Source organism: Triturus cristatus, chromosome 1_2 (assembly GCF_964204655.1).
Source record: "Triturus cristatus chromosome 1_2, aTriCri1.1, whole genome shotgun sequence".
Taxonomy (NCBI): domain Eukaryota; kingdom Metazoa; phylum Chordata; class Amphibia; order Caudata; family Salamandridae; genus Triturus; species Triturus cristatus.
This window is the reverse complement of record NC_140580.1, coordinates 696,409,975-696,426,292: the sequence shown is the minus strand read 5'-3', so window position 1 is coordinate 696,426,292 and position 16,318 is coordinate 696,409,975. Positions and strand designations below refer to the sequence as shown.

The 16,318-nt window shown below is 42.8% G+C and overlaps 1 long non-coding RNA gene across 1 annotated transcript; it reads left to right on the top strand.

Annotated features, from left to right (window-relative positions):
• Nucleotides 1-13,179: 13,179 nt before the first annotated feature.
• On the top strand, nt 13,180-15,949 carry LOC146867853 (uncharacterized). The gene is made up of 3 exons (XR_014966153.1): nt 13,180-13,271; nt 14,719-14,835; nt 15,825-15,949. It is a non-coding gene; the product is annotated as an uncharacterized LOC146867853 (long non-coding RNA).
• Nucleotides 15,950-16,318: the final 369 nt, after the last annotated feature.

The following is a 16,318-nucleotide window of genomic DNA, read 5'->3' as shown; positions in this document are numbered from 1 at the left end:
CGCCGGAGATGGACGCAGGTAAGAGCCCCCCGACCCCACCTGATACGCCACTGAGTGGGTGAAAAAACATGCAGCAAATCGATTGAACAAACAGTCCATTCATTCATTCATAGAACTTTATTTGATATATAAAAATACCATAAAAGCAACCATATTTATCAAAGCCGGTTACAGGTACAAGTTAAAAGTTAATAAATTCCCTCTTTTTTTAAAACCATATGATACAATTTCCATCTGAGCGTTAAAAAAAAACCTTGTCACATGTCCAACCAATTCATCTCTATTTCATAAAACAATAAGTAATTATAACAGAGAAGCTACAGGTTACTATTACCCCTTGTGTTCAAGAAGAATCTCCTAGGGTAAGAGAAAAAAGGGCATAATAGAATGAAATGAAGGGTGTCCTGAGGAGATCTATGATCGCAGCCACAGGGCCCCTTCATTTCTATGGAAGGTGTGAACCCTGCCGGTTCTGCCAACACATGATGCAAGAGATTCAACCTGAAATGAGTCATTAAAAATCTATCGTGTGCACTGTTTATGCAAGACAGGTATGGTTCAATGCCTCGGACAGACCTAACTACTAGGTGTTCCCTGACCGACTGCTTGACCAGCTCTGTATCTTCCCGGAGCATTAGTGCATGTTTAAAAAACTGGTCCTTAACCAAAGCCTTGTCTTTCGTACCCACTTTAGAAGGGTTGGCAAATAGGTCTGCAGAAACTATTTTTTCCAGAGTCTCCTTCACATATTTAAACCAGGGAATTTTTAGCCCGTGGTCCAGGGAAAGGCAATCTTTTATAACCTGCCTACTAAAAGCCGCCTCCTGGTTTGCCCAGATCTTTATCCAACAGACTAAAAGTTTAACTGCCATACTGTCGCTGATGTACGGACACCCAGTTCTTCATGCACGATGTGGGCTGGCGTGCTTTGAGGTACTTTTAACAGATGCCTAAGATATATGTTTTCTTCGATTTGCATCTGTGTAGCCTGGGTAAAGCCCCACACCTCGCTTCCATACAGAGCTTTAGCGCAACACATAGCACTATTTAATCTTAGTATCTGTTCAGGGGGCCAGCGACCTAACCTGTGCGCAAAGCTCATTATGGATCCAGTACAGCTGGTCATTACCAGACGCTTATCCTCAATTAGATATTTAAAATGTAATTGATGATCAAATAAAATCCCCAGATATGAAAAGGACTGTACCTTTCCTAGCTGATGCAATCCAATTGTATACTTATAAGATTTGCTTGTTTTTTTCCCCACCTCCATTACATATGACTTTGCCAGGTTGGGCGATAAGTCCAAATTCTCCATAAATGACACACACCCATCAATTAAAACCTGCAAACCTTTAGGGGTACGAGCTAAGAGTACCGCGTCATCTACATAAAGCAGAACCGGGATTCCCCGAGTACCTATCCTAGGGGTATCCACCTGTAGCATGCTTAATTCGCGGTCCAGACCGTTTATATATAGTGTGAACAAAAAGGGAGCTAATATGCAACCCTGTCTGACCCCACTGGAACACGGGAAGGGTTCTGTTGTGTTCCCCACCTGACTATATCTGACCACTGCCGTGGTGTGTGAATGTAATGATTTTAAAATGTTAATAATCCCTGGATCCACACACAGCCCGCCCATGATCGCCCAAAATTTCCCTCGATTAACTCTATCGAAGGCAGCGGTCAGGTCCATAAATGCCAAATACATCGTTCCTTGCTTAACTAATGTGTATTTGGCTGAGATCAGATACAGATTGAGACATTGATCGGTAGTAGATTTTCCAGGTCTAAAACCAAATTGTAGGTCACTTATAACCCGTTGTTCGTCTGGCCAATCGATCAATCGATTTAAAACTACCCGTCCGAACACCTTCGCTGACCCATCAATGAGGGAAATCGGGCGATAACACTGCGGGCTGTTCCTATTGTCTTTTTCAAAAATGGGGACAATTGTAGCGGTGGTCCAGGACACTGGCATAACTGTGTCCACCGCTGCATTTATGACCCTAGTCAAAATTGGCGCCCAAAGATCTACATTGCTAATAAAAAGGTCTGGTGGAATCCCATCTGGGCCCGGGGCCTTATTCCTAGTTAGGCCTCCAATTCCAGTTTTTATCTCTCCCAATGAGAATCTTAAAGAGGGTGTGGCCTGTTGCCAGTGGTCCTCCAACAGCTGATTCGTGCACGAGGTGTGGTTATAGAGTCTCTGAAAGTGCTTACACCATTGCTCTGGTAAAATGTTGCAGCTCAATCCTGGCTTATCGGCCTCTTGGAAGGATGGGTTATTTATAATTCTCCAGAAGGCGGCAGAATCCCTTAGTACCACCGCCTCTGATAAATCTTCCCAGGCTTGTATCTGTAATTGACTTTTACGCCCCTTAACCACCAGCTTATAATTTTTCAGGCATAAAGTCACCCTCTCCCTATCCCTGGGGGACATTTTTAAGGCACTTTTTAGGTCTCTTAGAGCACATGAACATTGATGGTCGAACCATCTTGGGGTATCCAAGTTAGCCTTGCGGACTGGGACTTTCAACAGACAGTCGACTAATTGGGCAACGTCTTTAAAAGCATTCACTAATTCTACCCTTTCCATTTCAGGATCTAAGCACCTCTGTACAGCAAGAAAGCCCTCCCTTAAAAATACTTTGTTAACAGTCAAATAAGTCTGTTTGCAAAGCCAGTTGTGTGAAATTGGTAATCCCTGTGCTAATGCAAAATAGCTATTAGGCAATTTGCACCCTAGGGCCACATGTATCAAAATAGCATTTTGTGATGACTAAATAGTAATTTTTACCTAATCTCTATTTGGTAATCACAAAATGCTATGTATGTAAGGAATTGCCAAAGATTTAGCGATTCTTTAACATTACCTAAGAGCGATTCGGTAAATATCGCTATTTGGTAATCATAAAATGCTATTTTGATACATGTGGCCCTTAGGGTGTAAATTGCACAATCGCTATTAGGTAATATTACACCATTTGTTCCCATGGGCTGAAAGGCCAAAAGGTGTGAATTGTTAATCACAAATTATTAAATGCAAAGCTAAGGCGCCCATGAAGCACGCCCCAAAAAAATAAAAATGTGCACACGTAAAGCGCACAGGCATGTGACACTTTGAGAAATGCAGTTTTGTGCATCTTTAAAAGTTTGCACATGGTTACCATTGACTTGAAGTCAATGGTAATTGCATTTTCCTAAATGCACATTTTGCATTTGGGAAATGCTTCATACATGTGCTTACAGAATCGCAAATTGCGATTCCCTATTTACATTCGCAATTTTAGGTAATCGCAAAAAATTGTGATTACCTAAATTGGCGGCTACAAAGAATTTCGTACATCATGAAAGGCTATTTTGCATTCGCAAACGGCTGAATTCTGCAATTCGCACCATTTGCGAATTCAAAATTGTTTCATACATGTGGCCCTAGATTTTTTGGGCCCATTCTAGTTAGGCAATGCAAAGAAGTGACATTATCACCTCTTTATTACAGGACTGTCTGTAGATTTCGCACAGACCCGTAGATGATTTTACTGGAAAAAAGCAATTGGATGAGCTGTCTGAAAAGTACACCCATACACAGGCACATAGAGATAGCAATGGCCTCTTCACAAGTACCAGTCTCACAAATGGACACCAAACATATTGTAGATATAAAGCAGGGGAAGTCTCCAAGTTGTGAAAGACATGCTATGAGTCAGAAGTTAAAAATACAATTTATTAAAGACAAGCAGAGACATGTAATGATGAAAGAATGATTTGGACAAATTATGGAAAGCAACAAACAACAAAGTACACGTTTTAAGCAGTGGAGGAGAACTGTCGCTCTAGAATAGCTTTGAACTTATGGGCGTTCATGGTAATTCTTGCAAACGAACCCTGTTTTTTTTTTTCAACAGCATTTTCTAATATGCACTGTAAAGAAAGGGTGCAGGTGTCGCACAACTGAATTGTGCTCATTTTACTGACTTGTGAACAAAGACTGATTATCCAGGCAGCACAGTAACATGTAACCTACAAATCTCTGCAGCAGTTTAGCTCACCGAGCGATCACACTGGTAACTCAATGATACTTGAATAAGGTGTGAGAATATCTTCATTTTTAAATCTCCCCTAATAACCTTTTTCTAACCACACTACTCAAGTGCAGTGGATTTTGTGCCAGCACATTGATTACCACTGGCTTGCTTTCTTGTCACTCTCCTTTGCTTGCTTGCTTCTTACTCAATGATTTTCCTTCCTCTTCTTGTATTTGTCCCGCCCCTGGAGCATCGATTCTTTTGCATCCTTTCAATTAAATGGATTGTGTCCTTTCTTACATTTAGGGAACTACTTTTTCTTTTCCATTCAGACTACTTAAGTAACCCCAAGCGGACTGAGTGTGCCTGACTCCCTTACTCTTGGCATTACAAGCGAGTGCACGTAGTAGCATGCATTCTAGAAGGCCTGAAACCTTCTGTGTCCTTTCTGAAGCCACTGTGAGTCTTGTGACAGACACACAGATGCAATCATATCCATAATGTGCCAAAATGGTATCCTGCTCACAAAAAAGTGTTACAGTTTGTGGAGAGGAACCAGTCCCACGCATCCCTACACTTCTACTCATGCCAGGCCATCAGGCTATTCTGTCCTCTTCCTAGCACCTTCCCCTCGTGGGACTTTTCTGACCAAGATGAAGGGGGACTAGTGTTTCCACACTAGTAGGTGCTTACCCTCACTCAGCTTTGTTTGGACTGGAAACACAAGATGCAACTGAAATCATTTTAGTACCAGACCCAATTTGCACCGAATCAATAAAGGCAGGAAACAAGCTGCTTGCCGGCCCTCTGTTTGAGACTGTGGAAGTTTTCAGCTAAATGACATTTTGTAATTGCATTTATATAGCGCTTACTACTCCATACACGGCGTCAAAGTGCTTTTTGGCTTGTAGCACGCTACCCCGGAACCCAAAAGGATTGCTTACTTCAAGAACCTAAAATTATCTGTTTACGCAATGTTGCCAAACCTATCATTTTAAAAACGTATGTCACATCATTCTTAAGTTAATATTTCCAACCTGCCCCTTCCCTGCAGATTTTATTTGTTATATATTAGGACTGAGAATCTGCATGAAAGGGGTAGTGTGAAAAAGTCAAAGTTTGTACAGATCTCGGAATCTCCGGCCACAGATGGGAAAGCCAGACACATCCTATAGCTCATAGGACAGTGTTAATTCTCAGACCCTTGAGAGTACAGACTGCAGAAAGATTACACCAATCTTACATGATCCGTCCACAGAGAGCAGCAGCCACAGTATCAAACGTGTTATTAATATAGATAAGGAAAGACTTCCACTCAAGTCATGAAATAACAGCCAAACAAGTATAAACTCTCTGATACCTAGCAACCGAAATCAGCAATATGCCCTCTTAACCCAAGTATCCATTTGAAATGTATTTCTATAATATATTTATTTATTTCTGAAACACAAGCTTACTAGCTTTTGATACAGCCTGTCATTTTCCAATTGAATAATATGTTTTCATGTTGGTTACAAATCCTGTTTCTTCCAAAACGCCCTAATCCTTTTAATCAAAAATAAACTGCATTTTCGAGCAAGAATGACAAAGTTTCATAGTTCTTTAAGCACATTTGTTCCCCTGCACCAGCTTGCTTTTTCACCAAGCACTTACATATGTCACTGTCACACCTGGACATAATCTATCTTTCATGTCAGTTTATCATTATCAAACCCCCAGTGTGGTCCATCATATCGCAGTGACCTTAGCCATGATTGTACCAGGGATAGCCATAATTGTGTCATAAATTGCCACAACATGTCTAGAGGGAGAACTATAGTCCCAGTGCTTTCATTTTGCTATGGATAACCAGATGTCAAAAACATTCAAATGTGGCACGGTTGGGTCATTCTGGTTAAGTAATCAGAATATTACAGTATTTCAAGGATGGGCCCCTTCTATGCAGAGATTAGATGGAGTGCGAGTAAGAATGCCTACACCATGTCAAGGATAGACCACTGTTATGCCAGGTGTCAACTAGATTGCCCTCAATTTGCTAAGAATGAGTCACTACAGCTAAGGAGAGACATATTTCCCTAAGAGTGACCACGATATGGCCCATTATTAAGCCTAGAGATGGACAGAATATCGTAAAGAATTTCCAGTAGATGTCAAGACTGGGCCTCTATAATGCCAGGGATGGCCATAATGTTGTCATGAACGCCCACAATATATTAAGGAGGGGCCTCTTTTGTGTTGGGGACAGTAAAATGTTGTCAAGAATTCCCACTATATTTCAAGAATGGCTCTTTATTAAGTTAGAGATAGCTGAAGTTCTGTGACGAATGCCCAAGATATGTCACATTATATAATGAGTCTTTATATATTGTTTTATCTCATTTGTATGGTATGTCGAATGGCGAGGATGGACCTCTAGAATATCAAGCATAGCCAGAATGTAGGCAAGCAAACTCAACAAATGTCAAGGACTGGCCTCAGTTATGTTACAGATAGCCGGAATATGGCCAAGAATGCCCACCATTTGACAAGGAGTGCCTTTGTTAGCCAGGGATTGCCAGAGCAGTTTTAAGAATGCCTGCCACATATCAAGGAAGGGCCCCTATTTAGTCATGGGTGATAAGAATGGAATCAATAATTCTCACTGTATGAAAAGTGTGGCCTTCTATTACATCAGGGATAACTGAGATGCCACCAAGAATGGCCATTGTGTGTCGAAGATAAGTCTCTATGTTGTAATGGCCTGCCAGCACGCGTGGAAGCTGTTAGGATTAATCCCACCAATGCTGCTCCTTCATGCCCCAATCAGGAGAGGAGGGATGGATACCGAGAAGGCTTTGCCTGAGTGAGGGCTTGCACTTTTCCTGTCCTCAGGCACTTCTGCAAGGTTTTTCCATGAAACTGCATGTGGATGGAGCACTGTGGCTCAGCGGCCCTCCGACATGCGTGCACATTTGTGAAGAATTGGATGTCATTAGATAAGGTGGTGGCCCTTGTCTACGCACCCATTGTAGCTAATATTTCCCTCAGTGGCAGAAGACAGGTTTTTGAGGCTCTTCCCGCCATTCCTTGGTGGATCACCCACCACTGCTCCCAAGAAAGTTTGAGTGGTTATTAGTGAAATTTTATATTCATAGAGCGTTAATAGCTGACCCGAACTTGACCAAATAAGCGAGCAAAACCAGTACTCACAACCTCACCAGGTAAAGTTTGGTGGAGGGATTCGCCCCACCAGAACGTTTGGTAAAAACAGGGCTAAATTATGCAGTTTTCAGCGCCTCTTTAAGGTTTATTGGTTAAAAAAATCATAGGATTTTCAAGCAGTTCCTAAGGAGCACCATGACAACAAGGCCTGGTGTGCCAAACACATCAGAAGTGTTGGATGCAGAGATTCTCTTCTCCCACCACATGAAACTGTGTTAAAAGTTGAAGCAAAATAATGCATATTTCAATTCAGTTTCAGTAAGCTTGGCCAAAGCCATATGTTTCATAGCCAGCTAAATGTTCTGCTGTACCTAGCATCCACTTTCACTTCAGCTTTCCACCGCCTTTCTTTGCTCATCCAATTCTTAGCAAGTCTCATATCTGAGAGAATACAGCCACCATTTTGGTTACAGAGGATGAACGGGTTGGACACAGCAGCTATATTTGTAAGGTCATATCAATCTTACAGCCTCTAACCGCAGACAGTAGGGGGAAACTCATGGCAAAGCAGCAAGTGTCGCCTGGTACCAATTAAATAACGTTAGTAGCAAGCGTCACTAGCGTCCAGCATGAATTATGACTCAAACATCAGCATTAAATAAATGATGGAAAAGCAATAATTTTGCCTCCAAACCTCAGTTTGACATTTCGCAAAATATGTGCAATATGTTTCTAAATACCAGATTTACATTTAAGGGAAATAAACTTAATTGCCTCATATAAAAGCTTTACATTTTCTTAAATAACGTATTGCCCCCAACACCATCTGGTCATTTATGAATGTACTACTGACCCATATACATTTTTGAAACATCTCTCTCACATACCCTTGTATCACAATTACATTTTCAGCATGCCAACCATTTGCTAGTAGTAGTGATTCCCACCTTACACGAAAAAATCCGCTATATGCCCAGGACGAAGACATTATGCCTAGGCCACTATAATCCCTGGGATGGCCACAACATACAGAGCAGTGACATCTTATAAAAGGGCCACCATCATGCCTAGAATATCCATACTATGCAAAGGAAGGCCTCTTATGCCATGGTGGGCTGAAGAGAGTTTGCCAAGGATGTTCATCTAATGCAGGTCTACCATAATGCATATAATGTCAGTACATGTTATGGAGAGCCACTTTATCAATTGCTAACATAATGCCTAAAATGCACATAATATGTCAATATTCCAAAGAAGCCATCTTGTGGAAGGATTGGCATAGTGCCTCAAATGTCCACAATATGCCTGTTGGGACACCTTATATATGTAGGCTGCTAAAATGCACAGACTGTCCACAGTGTACTAAGAAAGGCCAACTAACGCCAGGGCAATCAAAAAGTCTAGATTACCTCATGTGGCTCACCTTGTGCCAGGGTAGTCTTGGGCATAAGCACAAGATGCTAGACGGGGTGGCTACCAGATGCCATGCGTGGCAGTCACCAAATCATGCATGCAAACACATATGCATGTGAACTCACATACATACACCCAGAAACACACACACACAACAATGCACATGCAAGAACATGGGCTGTGTCTGGACACACGTCTAAAGTACAGAAAAAAAGATCCTGGAGAAATTGTTGAACATATTAGCCAGCAGTTTGTTGCTCAAATGATCCAACTATAAGCAATACAACAATAGGTGAATTGTTTTTTTTACACAATTCACATTATATTCAGATATTTAATATGCAAAATATTTAGTTCACAAAGAATAGTGTATAGTTAGAGATATATACATAACAAAATCAATAAAACAACAATGACACCACCCCAATGATCACATCTGCAAATATTTAATAGATCCAGTCAAAGGATCACAGGGAAGCGTGAAAATTGTATTACCCATGTGGATTTACAAATCCACAGTCCAATATAGTGGTACCTCAGTTTCAACAATGAATGGACTAATGAGCTGTATGGTATTGTGACTGAAGTTAAAGAGGAATAAATGTCAACGTATCAGTCTCTTATGGCCACACAATCCACACGACCATCATCAGGACCCAGGGTTGAAAGTGCATCCATCGGTACATGACCAAAGTATACTAACAAGACAAAATACTAATAAATATATACGAAAGTACACCTCAAGACATCATGTGCACCACTTCTAGAACAAACCATTCCATTGCATTGGGTGCATGTGCCATAGACATGTAGTGATCCACCAGGGGAGCATTGGCAACATTGCAACGAACCCATGATTGGTGTTGTATAATACATTTCCTTATCTCTTGTGTGGTCTTCCCAATGTAGTACAATGCACAAGGACACTCAATACAGTAAATAAAATGTTTGTCCCGCAATTAGAAAAATGTTTTAGTTCCCAAGATCTCTTATTCAGAACAGATGATTTTACAACACTTGTGGTTGAACATGCTGTATAATTACCTTACGGATAGGGCCCACAAACAGATATCAAGCCCCACATCTGACTTATCGCAAAGGTTCTGATTCATAGTTCAAAACCCGCTGAAGCGATCTTTTCACCAGACGGTAGGAGTAATCTCTGGTCACTAATTTAGACAGCAAGACCTTTGCCTCTGTAAAGTAATCCTCCTTTCTGGTACAGTTACAAATTATTCTTAAAAACTGTCGACACGGATGATTGTCTTGCAAATTTCTGGGATGTTGGCCTGTGTATTTCAGAAAAATACTTATTGCCATACATTTTGTAAAAAACATAATGGCAGCCATCACCATTGGTGATTTTCAGAACAAAAAAATCTATCGAATGACTGTTGAATTCAAGAGTGATCTTTCGATTGGGGGTCTGGTTATTCAACCTCTCGTGGAGCTCAAGTAGTTCTACCATAGTGATATTACCAAGCCATCACCTATATACCTTAGCCATCTTTTTATACTCATTTAATAGGAGATGGTGCTATTGTAGTTGATTTTATCTTCAAATGTGGCTACATAGAAATTAGATATGTCTGGGGCAACAATTGCCCCATAACAACTCCTTTTATCTGGGCATAGAAATTCCCATTGAAGATTAAGTAGTTCTATTCTAATGCTGTCCTGGCAAACTCCTTAATGAAACTCGTTGGCACATTGTGAGGCCTAGGTCTAGAGTCAAGGATGATTTATATAACTTCCAGTGCTTCAGACTGCGGGATGTTTGTATAGAAGCCAGTCAGTCAGTCAATCAATATAAGCTTTATTTCGAAAAAAAAATATCTTAAAAGCTTTACAATCCCAAATAGACAATTACAATACTCTAAAATAATTTTTTTAGGTACAATGTACAATAAAACAATTGGTTAAAAGAGACATTTAAAAACAAGATCTTTAAAAAGAATTAAAATTTGTATATACATTGTGCCTGGAGGGGGGAAAGTGCTTGTGCTAGAAAGCAAGCGCCACTTTGGCGCTTAAGTTGTTTAGGAATTAATGCTCAAGTTTCACGCTCTAATGCTCCATGCCCATCTTAGAAATTTGGCTGTTACACAGGCATGGAGGTCCCTTGAGTCAGATCTTAAAATGCGTAATGCTACTTGGTGACTGCGGGTACCTAACTCCCTGCAAAGTGGTTTCAGCCAACACCCCCTTGGTACTTTATAGGCAGGACAAGCAAACATAAAGTGTGGAATTGACTCTATGGCAGCCGCACAGCTTGGGCAGGACGGGAGAGTTTGGTAAGGTGGCTTCCACTGCGCAGTGAATTCTCGCAAGGGGAAGATACCTACCCTGAACTTGAAATACAAAACTCGGTCATATGGATTTTGTATTAGGTCCAGGCAGGGTTCAAAATACATTATATGCTTGTGCTGCATAAATTCCTCTGTTAACCTTCCAACTCTAGGGTTAAGGAGGTCATTCATAGTAACCCACCGCCAGTACGCCTTCCTAATTTCTGCCTTTGGTGGGGAGGTTCTTTTGATCCAAGCCTCTTTGAGGCCGAGATCATATAGAAGCTTTTTCACACCCTTTAGCCAGTCAATCTTGTACCACCCATCCTTGTCCATTACCTCTCTAAGCCCTGCAGCATAATTGGCTAGTTCGGGTGTCTGCCACCAGCGGGCCCACAGCAAGAGAGGACGTAATCTAGGGGTGGGCGGAATTTGCGAAATTAACTTTCGCAAATCATCGCGAAAATGCAGAAAATCTCCGCAAACACGCCGGAAATATCGCGAAGACGCGGAAGTTTTTTTGCCGCCTGTTCGCGGTATTTTTTGCGTGATCGCGGGTCGCCAACTTACCCATGCGGTTGCTCACGGGCGCGGCCATCTTGTTTTCACTTGTCCCGCCCTCTCGCGATGCTTACTTCCTGTTCCGGGTCGCGCAACGCATGTTCGCGCCTGTTCGCGGTCGATATTTCCTGTTCGCGACCGCTTTTACTTGATCGCGTTGCTTTTTGCTTGCTCGGGGAGAAAATATCGCGCGAACTTGCGCACGTGGTCGCAATGGGCGCGGCTATCTTGTTTTTCACTCTATTGCATGGTTCTGGGGCCTGATTTTCAATCCTCCCTAAATCTTTTCAATCCTTTGTTTATAGCCACTTTTTTTGGATCTTTATTACTTACTATTTCTCTAACTATTTTTCTGCTTCTATATTTTTGGTTTTTGTCTACTTTTTTTTGTTTTTTAGCTACTTTTTCACTCTTTCTATTGCCTATTTATTTCCTTTACTTACTTTTTAAATTTTATTACCTTTTCTTTCCCACCCCGTCTCTCATCCCCAGAACCATGTCAAAGGGTAGGGCTCGCCACAGCCAGAGCCGCGACCGCCTTCCATGTGGAAGGCGGCGCCCACAAGGGGTGCAGGCACGGGCCTTATTTGGGGAGGTGGAGTTGGCTGCACTCATTTTCTTTGTGCAGCGCCACCTCCCCTCAACCCTGGCAGCAGGTGGCAGGCCTGGGTCCGGGTACGGCCTCCGGGAGCGTCGGCAGCGGTGGGGGAAGGTGCGCCGGGCAGTGTCGCGCATCTCTGGGGTCCGGCGCACCCAGGCACAGCTGACGCACCGGTGGTCCGACATCCTGGACCATGAGCAGGACCTGCTAGGAGTGGAGGTCCCGGGGCTTGGTGAGTACTTATTTAATTATTACAACTTTGTGTCTGTTCTTCTGCTCTATGTTATATATTGCGAATATCTTTTTTTCCTTCCAACCAGCTAGAATGTTGCTGCTTACAATACATTCCAGGTTAATAACGTTTAAAAGTCTTCTGTGATTATGACACAGGTGCTCTTCTGCGCTACTACTAATCTTACTTGTTTGCAGCTTTACGTTTGCGCTTGCTTAGCGTGATTCTTTACGAGTTTATTTTAGAGAAAATAAGTTACGTAATGCTACAGTGACTCACGTCCACTCCTTACTTTGTCCTGTCACTAATAGATAGGGGCGGATTGATACTTAGGTTTAGGTACTTTGTAAGGACCTTCTAATTGGTTAGTGGTATGCGTAATGCCCCCCCTCACTCAGTTACGTGACGTGCTGCTAGTACGGCAGTCTTTAGAACCTTTTCTAGTTTGTTCAATGAGTGGAGGTAGGCTTAGCAGTTACTTAGCAGTAGCAGATCAGCATCAATCAAACCAAAATTTGGTGTATACAAAAAATGTAGTCATGTTCATGTGTCCTCCATGATTGGACCATACACATTGTTGAGGAATACAGTGGAAATGCATACTTAATGTACAATTGGCATGCCTGGAATAGGTGGGCTAGGTTGGGTGGTACGTTGTACTACTACTTAGGCTTAGTTGTAACTTAGTTTTCTGGAATCAGAATGGAAGACTGGATTACTGTTGATAAATAGTAACTTAAGTAGTCGAACTGCGAATCCCCTGATATTACATGTTGACCAGATGAGATCGGTCAATGTAGTTATTGCAATTGTTGTTTACATAAGTGTTTTTTGACCGTTATTGAAAAATATTGTATTTGTTTGACACCATCCATCAATGTTTGTCTCATTCTTATATCTTTCCTGTCCATCAGCACCCAGGGGCAGACCGACAGGGACTGGGCAGTCGGCGGGACAGGAACACCACCAGGAGGACACCGCTGAGGGCTCCTCTGCTGGCCCCAGTAAGTCTTCTTGTTTTTAATAATATTTCTTATTCCATAACTTTTACTGCCCCATTTCTCCCGAACTATAGTGTGTTTCCAAATGCTATTTTTTTACCACCAATTATCCTTCGATCTGTACGGTTTCAAAAATCTTATCCCTGCCTCCGCTATGATGACTGAGTACTACTACATACTATCAGTCTGTCTGTACTGTAGTAGCTAGTCTTGCCCAGTTGGCCAGTGCCACTCTTTGTGAAAGGTTGTAATATAAAACTCATATTCACCAGTAGCTCGTACAATCCGTTGGGTCGTTGTCTTGTACTACTTTTACTCTTATTGATGTTGATGCTTTGAAAATTCACAGCAACAGCCCTACCAGATTTCTTAATATTTTGATATGATACCCTATAGGACATACCACTGTTGTAGGGATCTTGCACATACATTTGCACCAGAAAATAGGATGTTGGTGATGGTAGGTTGGACCTTCCTTGCACACCTCAATCAGAAATTCCGCACCCACCACAATTCCACTGCTTGACTATAGTACTGTCTTGTCATACCTATTAGGTCTCGGAACCCTCCCCCCAAGATACCCAACAAGTAGACAACCCAGAACATAACACACCCAACCTCTGTCGTGGAAGCAATTCACATGCACACCCTTACTTTAATTTGCTCACTCGTGTAACTTAGTCCACTCCACACCAAATACCACGAAGTCTATGTAAGTTTAAAATGTTTATTTCAATTTGAGAAGGTCTGTACACTGTTTTCTTAGCAGCACCAACCGGCAAATCAATAACATTAAAACAATATACATTGTTACACTTATACAGTTGGGAATTAAATCATGATAACTGAACAGTGGTGGAAGGCAGCACCACCATCCCATAGCAATTTAGTTTATATACATTTATAAATGAAGATGTGAGTGAAGGGACCCCTCACCTCAGAAGAACCTAGTACTGGTAGTTGGTGCATCGTTCAGAAGCTCTGGTTCGTAGAAGGGAATCTTGCGTCTGTAATGCGAAAAAAGAAATGGTGTGCGTTAGTATATTGCAACTTGCAAGCATTTCTCAGCCGTGCCAAAAAGTGTAGCATCTATGGATAAGCAATATGGACTAACAGTAACAGTAGTACACCAGTTCTTCCTAAAAAAGTGGCTTGTTAATGTTTGTTGACCGCTTGTACGCAGCGCGTAGACTAGACAGTAGCAGTGTGAGGCAAGTCATGTGGGCTCAAAGGTGTCTTAAGAAGCTGCAAGGTAAAGGTAACGTCACATGTGCATGGCTAGGGCTAATCAAGCACAGGCTACAATGATCATATAACTATTAGTGTCTACTCTACTACTACCTGATTTGTACTAGTGATGTATGTTAGTATTAACTCATTTTTCAACCTTGCTACTGATCAATAGGGGGGAGGTGTATATGACGCCTAATAAATGTGTAATGTTTTCTAGGCGCACTACCGACCACCATTGCTGGGGCCAGCGAAGGCGACGCCGAGGGCGAGGATGCGGCAGTTGCAGATAGCAACGGAGCGGTAGGGGGAGTGGCAGCACCAGTGGCAGGCGGTGGTAAGTTAGATTCATAATCTTTAACTATTGTTGAACTTGACAGCACACTCACTGCAAGGGTGTACTGTATGTATATGTATACTGTACAGTTGTGACTTAGGGCCCCATTAGGATGGTGGGCGTATTGCCCCCGCCGGGCCGGCTGGAATTCACTGCCGTCACCGCAGGGGCAAACCTCCCGCCATCCCTGTAGAAAATATTCAGACATGTCCAGGCGGAAAAGGGTTCAATATGGCGGTGGTGTCTCTCTCACCACACCGCCAGCCATATAATCTGCATTTTGGAATGCCTTTGCGTGGCGGCATTGCCGTCCGCCACGGAAAGGCATGCACACATTGCAGAGTATGCTTGGGGGCCCCCATGGAGGGTACCTACCGATGCTATGGTACCCCCCCGACTTTCAAAGCAAAACGTGACAGGCTCCGTGTGGGGCCCGTCATGTTGTGCTTGGAAAAGCAGCACAACATTTTAGCATTGCTTTCAGCAAAGCCAACCAGAATTTAAATTTAAAAAAACAGGGTGCGCCCGCCACTGTGCCGGGCGCATCATCCTAATTAATTGTCCCCACGGGACCCCCACCCTTTTTAGCAGTCGGATGGCGGGCGGACAAAGTCCGCCCGCTATCCGATGTCGTAAGTAAGTATGAGTTCTTGGGGACGTTTGAAGAGTGAACTAGAAGACTAGAATTCCCTTTAATTGGTATAGGACTAGGAGCCGGAGTATTGAGTAACCAATGGCCTCATCTATCTGATTTCAACTCCGCTTTGAAAGTTTTATGGAGAAGAGCACCTGGTGCACTGTTCAACTAAAAAGTGTAAGACAGGTGGAAGGAAGAAGGTCGGGCGCCATTTAAAATGTTATGTACTACTGTGCTTTATTTTATAGTGCTACTCTACCATGCCACTATGTGTATAAATAATTACCTTGTCCAACTGTTTTGTTAAGACTATATTTTACAATTGTCTTGTTTTTTTCTTTTTGATACACAGCAACTCCGAAACTCAACCGGAAGGAGTTGGCAGCCAAGGCACGGCGCCGGAAGCTGTAGGCAATCCAGCATGAATACCGGCGGCTGGTGGTCCTAGCCGAGGAGGAGGAGGAGACTGAAGCAGCTATTGAAGCCTCCTCCAGTGCCCCGGGCCCCAGCCACCGCCCTCCAGCGGTACGGCGCCACCGCCTGGCGGCTGCCCGCCGCCACCGTGTCATCTCCGGTGCCCCCCCCCACTGTGGCTGCAACTGCCGCGGCCTTAGACGCCGCGTCGCCCATTTAGAGGACGAGATGCGCCAGATGCGTGTCCTCCTCCAGTCCCGCCCCACCAGTTAGTCCCTGTCACTGCCCTTTTTTTAATTCCTGTTCTTTACTCGTTTGGCGTTTGACTTTTTTCTACTTTGGACAGTGGTTGGGGTTAGGGAGGTGGGTGGGTCAGCTTTTGTGGGTTTAGTTTATTTGTTAGGGTAAATTAAATATATTTTTCTATGTTAC